Below are 10,936 nucleotides of genomic sequence, written 5' to 3'. Positions count from 1 at the left end.
AAGAATGAATTTTTGTCCATTGCGTTTAGAAAAAAACATTTTCTTTTGTGTTTTTAGCCAATTGCGTTTTAGAATAAACACTTTCTTTTGTGTTTTTAGTCAATTGCTTTTTAGAATAAACACTTTCTTTTGTGTTTTTAGTCCATTGTGTTTTACAAAAAAAACACCTTCTTTTGATATGTCACAGAATAGTAACCAAGTTTCAAAAGTGTTCTAATTAGGCCACTCGTATCGTTTCTGTCATAATTAGATAACTTAACATTCAAATCAAGTCATGTCCTTTTTTCTATGTGTCAAGAAAAAAATGAAGAATAAGATGTTGGGTTCGGATTATTTTAATATATGAAATTATATTTATTAAAAATAAAAACACTTTAATTACATTAAAAATTATAAAAACAAGTTACAATTCACGTCATCACTCAAAGTTAGCATCAAATAAAAGAGAAAAAAGAAACAAAAATCCACATCACCATGGTTACTTATGAAATGGATGAAAAAAACCTTAATTTTAATGAAAAATGAATGTTGAGTAACCTGATTGGAACACTTTTGAAACTTAAGTGGCCTAATTAGAACACTTTTAAAACTTGGTTACTATTCTACAAAGTTACCCCTTTTGTCTATTGCGTTTTAGGAAAAAACACATTTTATGTGTTTTTTGGTCCAATGCGTTTTTAAAAAAAAACACATGTTGAAGTATTTTTAGTTCATTGCGTTTCAGGTAAAACACATTTTTATGTGTTTTTATTCCATTGCATTTTAGAAAAAAAAAACACATTCTTTTGTGTTTTTTGTCTATTGCGTTTTAGGAAAAACACATTTTTATGTGTTTTTTGGTCCAATGCATTTTAGAAAAACACATTTTAAATGGTTTTAGTCCATTGCGTTTTAGGTAAAACATTTTTTATGTGTTTTTAGTCCATTGCGTTTTTAGAAAAAAACACTTTCTTTTATGTTTTTTGTCTATTGCGTTTTAGGACAAACACATTTATGTGTTTTTTGGTCCATTTCGTTTTAGAAAAACACATTTTGAAGTGTTTTTAGTTCATTGCGTTTTAGGTAAAAACACATATTTTATGTATTTTTAGTCAATTGCGTTTTAGAAAAAAAAAACACTTTCTTTTGTATTCTTAGTCCATTACGTTTCAGAAGGAACACTTTCTTTTGTGTTTTCAGTCCATTGCGTTTAAAAAAATCATGGGTAAATTACACTTTTTTTCCTTTATGTTTGTATTAAATTGCAATGGATGACCTTTAACTTCAACAATTACAGTCACAATCCTTTATTTGGAAAACTCATTACACGCTAGGTCCTTTAACACAAACTAGGTTAAAATTTCAGTTAAGTATAGCATGTGCAAGGCACATGAGAGTATGTTAGTAATTTTACTATTATATATAAAAAAATGTTTTATTTCTTCAAAACCATCAAATTGCTCATCTTCAAAACCGCATTATCAACAACAAAATCTTGAACCAGATCTAGTCGCATTTTCCCAATTTAAAGTCTCTCTTACAAAACCCATTTCAAGATCAATAATTTGCAACCCACATAAATCAGTGGAACCAGTTGCCACAACATAAGATGACAAAGATAATAGAGAATCAATAGCTGTGAATTGGGTCAAAGTACTTGACTTTCTTTGCAAATACCAATCATAAAATGTAATCTTGCTACCATGAGAAACATGAACTGACCCATAAGGTGTTGCAGCGATTGCAGAAGGTGAATCTTTCCCACTAAGTGGTGAAATCATTGACTTTTCAAGATCAAAAGGCTCAAACAGAGATGGATTTGAGAAGGTGAATCTCTCCCACTAAGTGGCGAAATCATTGACTTTTCAAGACCAAAAGGCTCAAACTGAGATGGATTTGACTTAGATTGGACAAGAAGATCTTCAACCCCATAAAACTTTGCTTCAAAAACAATATCTTGAATCTCAAAGCTTTTGGCTTTAGATGGGAGATTCCCAGTTCTTAAAAGGGATAAGATAATGTTTCTCATGGTAGCTTTTGGCTTTATTTGTTGTTTTTGTTTCAATAAACAAGGATTAAGGGGGTTGATGCTCAAAATAGGGACGAGTTTGGATTCACTTATGCACAGATTCAGAAGGAATCGGTTGGTGATGTTTATTTGTTGTTTTTGTTTCAATAAGGTGTTGTAGTGATTGCAGAAGGTGAATCTCTCCCACTAAGTAGATTTGATGGTTTGCAGGTGTAGATGATGATGATGATGATGATGATGAGCAAAGTGTTTGTTGTTGATGATGCGGTTTTGAAGATGAGCAATTTGATGGTTTTGAAGGAATAAAAAGATTTTTTTATATATAATAGTAAAATTACTAACATACCCTCATGTGCCTTGCACATACTATATTTAACTGAAAATTTTAAACTAGTTTGTGCTAAAGGACCTATGGCGTAATGGGTTTTTCAAATAAAGGATGCGACTGTAATTATTCAAGTTAAAGACTATCTATTGCAATATAATACAAACATAAAGGACGAAAAGTGTAATTTACCCAAAACTCATTCTTTTGTGTTTTTTGTCCACTTCGTTTTACGCATTTGAGTTATCGGAAACTTTTTTTCAAAAGTATAACAATAGTGTGCTTGTTTTAAAGATTAAAAACGTTCGTTTTATGTGCAATTTTCATAAAAAATAATGTTTTATGAAAAAGTTATTTACGTTTTAAAAATGTGAGAGAATTGGAGGAGAGAGAAACTATTGACTTGCATGGACTAGAATACCCTTAGAATAACCCACGCATCTCTTTTTTTTCTATTCAATCTCACCCATTTAATCTTAACCCTTGATTATTTAATAGATGGTCAAGATTACTTCCTATCATTCCTACATAAAACATACTTCTTATTATATCCTGGCCCGACAAATGTATATCATAAAACTCAAAGATTACTATGTATGAAGGAAAAGTTGCAAACTTCCTTCCTCTTTGTAGTTAATAATGATACAATAGAGTGAAAAATTATATAGTTCTACTTAAACACCTCAAAGAGAAATTACATAAGACAATCTGGTAACAATTTGTGTCGCCAACTCTTTTTAGATGAAAAACCAAGTCAAAGAGAAAAATTATATAGTTCTACTTAAACACCTCAAGGAGAAATTACATAAGACAATCGGGTAACAAGTTGTGTCGCCAACTCTTTTTAGATGAAAAACAAGTCAAAGTTACTATAAGTGTTTTAAATTTAGTACAAAATCATTGGTTAATCTCATAAACTAATATATTGCATTGATTGTTGATTTTTATAACTCTATGATTATACTTAATGACAAAAGATCAAATACAAATAACTTTAACGTATAAAACGTACGAATTGAAGGTTTTGCTAAAAAACACGGTGACATTTTCGTAATTAGTTACTTGTAGAGTAATTATCAAAATTACTCTACAAATGATCTTGTAGGGTAATTTTGATCTTGTAGAGTAATTTTCTAAAATGTTCTTATAGAGTAATTTTGATCTTGTATCGTAATTATCAAAACTACTCTACAAGTGTATCTTGTAGAGTAATTTTGATCTTGTATGATAATTTTCAAAATTACTCTACAAATGTATCAAAACTACTCTACATTAAAATTATTCTACAAGTGTATCAAAATTAATCTGCAAGTTTATCAAACAACATACAATTAAAAATTACTTTACAAAATCATTTGTAAAGTAATTATGATACTCTATAAAATTATCTTACAAGATCAAAATTACCATACAAGATCATTTGTAGAGTAATTAAGATACTCTACAAAATCAAAATTACCATATAAGAACATTTTACAAAATTACTCTACAAGATCAAATTACTCTACAAGATCATTTGTCGAGTAATTTTGATAATTACTCTACGAGTAAATAATTACGAAAATGCCACCGTAGTTTTTTTGACTTTTTATGCCTTTCGTACATTATGTACGTGAACTTTACTCTATATTTAACTAGTCTAAGTCCCCGTGTAATACACGGGTGGCTAAAAAACAAAAAAAAAAATTATACTTTAATACGTAAATACTTTATTACATCATGATGATATTGAGCTATAAGAGAGTAACTGAGTGCTTCTCTTTGACATCCTGAAGTTATGTATATTGATCGTAAACATAATTTTACCTTGGATATAAAATAAATAATGATCCAACCTCGAATTAGTGCTGAAGGCCTTCCACATTACATAAGCAATGATTCCCCTAATAGTATAAACAAAAAGGCCCCAACATTGTATCTAGTTGCAACATCCGATGATCGGAGTTGTGTTTGCGTGTCAACCCAACCCGACTCGTCCTATACCATAAAAAAATCAAGGAAGTCTATTTACAAAGAAAACCTCAAATTAGGCATGCAACTAAAGTAATTAATTCAATCTTTTGTTTTTCTAAACAGGGACGACACCCCGTCAAAACTTATTAATAAAATTAAAAAAAATAGTTACACCTAAAGAGCATTGGGTCTTCCGAGACATACCCCAAGAACACCAACCTCAAAAACGCCTAAGGCCTTACAGAATGGGTTTTAACAAACCCCTACCCCAACCACTCTAACCAATAACAATTACTACTTCTAACTCTACTCGCGACCCCACACAACCCAAGTATTACAAACATAAAACGTATTCAAAATCCAAACAAAAAACAAACGAAAACAACCAATATCAAGACAAAATACAGTTCAAACAAAAAAACATCAATCTTCAAAACTATATTGGCTTTCATACGCATCAGCAACAAACTTCAAGCTTCTTGCCATCATCCAAGTCAAACCCAAGTCCAATAACCTGCACTTACCACCAAACCCAACAATACCTACCAGCAAATAAACATTCAATGTGATTTAATCCCAAGTCCCCATATTTCATGCCAAAAACTAAACAATTGGTCGAAACTTCAAGTGATTTCATTTACAAAATAAATCATGAATCAAAGTAGAAAGCTATAGGAAAACCGAAAATGAATAAACATATAATATCTATCGGCATTGAAGCCAATGTAGATCATCATTTTTGTTCTAGACCTTTCCAAAGTTGGGCTTCACGTCTAAGGGTCGCCGGATAGATACCTTCTGCACCAAATATTAAAGCACCAAACAAAACTTTAGAATGATAACAATATGCTTTCTACATAGTCACTACATTATGGTTATCCTCAACTGGAAAACCAATTATAACGGGTCAAATTATTTGAAAAAAGAAGATCATCCAACTAGCTTGCATGATGCCTTTAATGCAAATATATATTATAACGGGTCAACTGGATTGAATAGGTCACGAACCTGACTCAACCCATCTTGATCTTTTACCCAGCCCAACAAAAATGATATGAAATGATATAACAAAACAACTTACCTCCATGAAAAGCGATGAATATGAGAGCCCGTTAACTCCCCTAAACAACCACCAATATGTGTAGCTCCATAAAATTACCTACAAAACGTTTAATGCTAACTGATGTTAGCATCTTTAATTGAAAAAAAGCAAGAAAATTAAAACATAGCAAATAATCACTGTAAAAGATCACAAAGGGTCTAAGAATTCATGCTAACTGATGTTAGCACCTTTAATTGACCAAAAGCAAGAAAATTAAAACATAGCAAATAACCACTATAAAAGATCCACCTTAGAGGATATCTTTCATTTTTTGTTAGTATTTTATTGCATTATAGCATAACTTTGTTATAACTAAATACAAAACTTGGAAATATTCTACAAAATGAATATTTTGATTTACCTCGAAATCTCCCAAAGTATAATCTACCTTCAGATTATGGAGGATGGTTGTTCCTTGATTATTTGCATTCTTTAGCACGTCCTCCTAAGGCTAGATAAGGAAAAGATCAAAAGACAGATTAAAAAAACTGAGTCGAAATTATACTATTAATGTTTTAATGCAACCAAAAATATAATTTGTCAATGCAATTGATTAAACACCGCTCTTCAAAGAGATCGGCTTGACGTATAATCAAATAAACGCGGATAAAGAGTCGGAACCAAACCTAATATAGTTCTGTCCCGTATGGTCAGCCGCCTTCACTGGCGGCTCCGCTGCCAAAAATAGCCCAACACAAGGATCATAACAACAAATTGAAAAATATAAATTTTATAAAGTAAACCCACCATATCACTTACCACTTGCCTATGAATTGACAATGTACCGTTAATATCTTTAATATCTGATGAATTTTGCTGCCAATAAAAAATAGAGATAAGTTTATCAAATCGTTCAAGTAACAAAAATGATTATTCTACGGCTACTCAGCTAGGTGTACTCTTATAGAGACTTTCAAGTGGTTTCCTATTCAGTTAAAGCTTTTACCTAAAACCGTTAAACTAATTAGACATACAACGTAACTTAAGTCAACACTTTTGTAGGTATACAGGTTAAAAATCTCACCTCTAAAATGTACATCACAAAGACGTGCTACTCCTAACTCCGAAAGAGTTATTGAGTGTAAGTCTTCAGCTTGAAACAAAGAACACATGATAAATGTAAAGCATATAACCTGGATGTAAAGGTCGGTCACTCACCACCAACTGAATGGTCAAAGACGTGCCACTCCTTTCAAATTCCAACTCGACATTTTGCCCCACGCTATCATCAAGTAAAGTCTCCAACTTCAGAAGCTAACTCGACATTCTACTCCAAAGCACAATGCTTTACAATGGCTTCAAGTATATCATGTTACACCTTCATAAGTGAGATAAGAAAAATAACCACTCGACCTGCTTAACATACTCTGAATTTCGAGGGCATGTCTTCATAGTAATCTTTGCTGAACACTCGATGCACTTAGCAGTTAAGTTTAGAATAATATAAGGAGCCAACTACACTAAGATACGATGAACAAAAAAAACTTAAATATGATTATTTCAAGAAAAATAAATAAATAAACAAATAAATTATTCAAATTTGTTGCAGCATTGATGAATCAAGACCCCAAAATAACCATATAATTAGAAGTAGAAATTACATATCCAGATGTTATATTTATTATTTAGATTTCTTGGGCATTTAGGTTTAATAAACCAAAACATAGTGTAGTCAGAAAGAAAAGGGTTTATTAACTTGTGATATTCAAGAAACTCTATCTAATGTGATCTAAATTATTAAGATTCATGAAATGTGTACGGTGATTTTCAATTCAAGTCACAAATTAAAATATGTACTTGTATTAGACTTGGTCCCACAGTAAAAAACAAAACTACTAATATCTATAAAAAGAAGTTGGACAAATTGTTTATGAATGCTACTAACAACAGTAACTACACTTGTATTACTTAAGTTTTATAATTAAGCATGAATAGGTGAATAACTTATCTTATTGAGTACATAACAAACTATAATATATCTCATAATCTAAAGAATAAACCAATGAACACACAACATCATAAAACTAAATTTGCACATATACCTTTGCTACATAATCTTGTTACATTGCTCTACATGCTACAACTTGGGCTACAACTTTCACAAATCCTTTAACTTTATACAAAAGATCATACATATACTCCATACGACCTGGACTCCAACTTTGAACCGTTTATCTTGTCTTCATTTCCTTACCTCCGTAAATGTTTCTTCTAGAATTGAATAATGAAAAAAAAATAGAAAAGTAAGAAGTATTAAAACCTATATAATAAGTTACATAAATATTAAGAAACGGGTTTAAGGTTTAAGACAAAAATATAAAAGGATGAAAAGCGATGAAAAGGATACGTGGTAATGTAACAAAAAGCGATGAAAAAATGAGTCGTACCTAAAGTTTTAGTTGTTAGGCTTGCAATTTGAGTTACTTTGATGTCTGCAAAAAAAAAAAAAAAAAATGAACATAAGTTCAAGCGACCTGAAGTTTAAAGTGAAAACAAAAGAGGATAACCTGAAGATGCTAGCACCCTCCAATCTACAGCCAATATAAATCTACCAAAACAGAAATTAATGGCATTACACAAATATAAACGACCTAATTTTTTTTCTTAAGCATCACTTTCACTTAAACTATGAAGTTACATATGTCAAGAAGCTTAGAAGCATCAGAATAGTCGTCGTCGAGTTTTTATTTCCCATAATGGCTAGCAAAACACTTCACCATCCCATCGTCTTGTGCACCATCAATCAGCTCATACTTGTAGTTCGCTTTCAAGGTCTCACTCTGCTGTTTATGCACCTTCTCTCTGCTGCAAGTTGTTGCTGCACAACCGGAATAAACTTCAATCACAATTATACCATACAATGTTTCACAAGTTCAACCAAAATAGCAAATTGTATTTACCTCAACCGGCGTTTTAGCCTCTTCCTTCAATCATGTCATCTCTAACATCGTCTCACCTGCAATCGGTCCAAGCGTTATGTACCATATAGCCCATATCGAAAGCATCTCTCTTGTTGCATCGAACACATGTCATGCTATGTCAAATGCACATAATATATCAAAAAAAATTCAAATCCTCTACAAACACATATTAACTTCTAATACATAAAAACACAAAAATCAAAGATGTGCATTGTAGTTATCCTCCACCTCCAAATTTGGTGCCCATCCATCGTTGTCATCACCATCGCCAATAACTATTGCTTCCCGGGTCACTTGTACCTTATCAACCTATACAATTAGACATGATAAATGTTCAAAACAATACATTTTCTTGGCAAAATGATCTATCAATTATTTGTAAATGGTAAAATGACAGTGAAAAACAAATGAATTGACAATAGTAAAATGTGTTGTGGCATGGAATGAGCAAATGGCACCAAGTACCGGTTTCGAATTTCCCGAACCGATTTGAATTTTAGTGTACCGACATTAAGCGTTATCGGTACCGCTTTTTAACCTTAAAAACCGGTCTGCACCGGTAATGACCGTACCGGGTATTTTCGGTACCCGTACCCATTTTTTGGAATTTTTGGCACCGGTTGGTACCGAGCTCCCCCTATTTGTGGCATATCTTTTATTAAAAGAAATAAATAAATAATCTATCTAATGAGAAAATTTGAGCTCAGTTCCCAACAATTATGTTGTTCTTTAAAAAATCAATAGTGGATGTTTAACATTTGCTATTTGAATACGAATAAGTAAGCAAACGCTAATTGACAATTATAAGAAATATCATACACCTGCACTCGTGTAAAAGAAAGACCAGCTTATTTCAAAAATACATATGAAAAAAAAATTATATGCTTTGAAGTTTCAAAACACAACCATTTCAAAATTCAAATCCAACATACTAAAGTGATACAATTAACTCAAATTATATGAAACATCAAAGTTTCAAGAACTATGCTTAAATAAATTTCAAGACACACACATACAGATATGTCATATGAATAATAAGAAAAAAAATGCTTCCTGAATTTGTTCATTGGTTTAACAAATACCCAACTCTGCATCATCACATGATTAGAATTCCCAAAATTAATCATAAACAAAATTCTTTTAAATATTGTATTAATTTAATTTAACCCCAATTCCACTTTTATGGCAAAACAAAAGAACTTACAATCCAAGAGACTGAAGCTGATAAGTTTCATTGCCATCAAGAAATGCCAAAGAAGACTCGACGGTGGCGGCGGCGAGGCGGCGACAATGAAAAAGGCGGTCACGGTGGGTCATGGCAGCATAATACTCGACTGAACCCATCTAAGGCAAATCTGAATCAAGAGCAACAACATAAAAATCATACAACGAAATTAGGGTTTTCTTATAACAACTACAAAATCACAAACAGAGATGGAATCCAACTTACAGATGCTTCACTTTCAAAGGATGATGAAGATAAAACAAAGCAGGCGACTTGAATGATCCTTTGAATCCTCCGATTAAAAGCAGTAAATTGTATATAAGCCTTAAAATTGGAAACGCTTCCATAATATAGCAACAGATCTTATGGCAATTGATGAATCGTTCAACTTTCCATATATAATTTATGAAGCGTTTCAAAGAAGAAGGAAGGAATTGTGAGCGCTAAGGAGAATTCAGAGAATTGATAGAAATGGCGCCTAAAAACCAATTGAAGAAACACTAGATAAATGGTCGAACCGAAATATCTAGGGGGTTTGAATCCGCATAAAAGGGTTAGCTCTCTCTCGGTTGATTCAGTTGCTACCGAACTTCTTCTCCGGTGGTTCTGCAAAAAAGAGCACCGTTAGCCTCGTCAAGGGGAGAAGAGGGTTCTCTCCTTGACCCGACTCCGGTGTGAGAATAAGTATTGGTAATGGAGAAGAGATAGTATTTGAGAAGTGAGTGTGATCTAAGGCTGGGGAATTGCCACGTGGAAAGTGATTAAGTGGAGATCATTCTCCAATTGCATGCTTTCGTTGTGGTTTCAGGGATGCCTGTGGTAATGACACGTGTCCAGACGGTTGTAACCGTCTGGGTGGTGTACGATCATATTCGTTCTAGAAGATTACTGCTGTAATCTAGTGTGACACCTTACTGTGTGGACACAGATGTGTAAATCCCAAGTTTGGGCAAAAAATAACCAAGTTTGGATATTTGGGCGGAAGTATTAATCTTTAGGATTTCAATCTTTTGCTAATGGAAGAAGGCGCAAGGATTTTATGCTTTCCTTTGGGCGCGCGACTATAAATTGTTGATTACTTTCTCCCTTTTGTAAGACCAATGCGCGGTCGCGCAAGGTTAAAAGGTTGAAAGGCCAGTTTGTGGTATGGTCTCAAATCCTTTTTATGAGGTTTTTGGGACCTTACCCCTTCACCAATTATCTGGCTAAAGACCATTACCACATCATGGTCAAATAGTCAACCTTTATTTTACTTTAGTATAATAGATAGATAATATCTGGCTTGAGTGATTATAGCTTAATAATAATTTGTGGTTAGTATTCAAATGATTTCAATACGTGTATAAATTTTACAAAATTAATAGATAAAAATTAAATATAAAAGTAAATGCCATCTCCTTCA

At 32.4% G+C, this 10,936-nt stretch overlaps 1 long non-coding RNA gene across 1 annotated transcript; it reads right to left on the bottom strand.

Annotated features, from left to right (window-relative positions):
* Positions 1 to 4,998: 4,998 nt before the first annotated feature.
* Positions 4,999 to 5,826, bottom strand: LOC110910652. Its single transcript, XR_002576363.2, has 3 exons — positions 5,750 to 5,826; positions 5,368 to 5,445; positions 4,999 to 5,084 (listed from the first exon to the last, which is right to left on the bottom strand). It is a non-coding gene; the product is annotated as an uncharacterized LOC110910652 (long non-coding RNA).
* Between the last annotated feature and the right edge of the window lie 5,110 nt (positions 5,827 to 10,936).

This window comes from Helianthus annuus, chromosome 15 (genome assembly GCF_002127325.2).
Source record: "Helianthus annuus cultivar XRQ/B chromosome 15, HanXRQr2.0-SUNRISE, whole genome shotgun sequence".
Lineage (NCBI taxonomy): Eukaryota > Viridiplantae > Streptophyta > Magnoliopsida > Asterales > Asteraceae > Helianthus > Helianthus annuus.
This window is presented reverse-complemented; position numbering and strand designations above follow the sequence as displayed.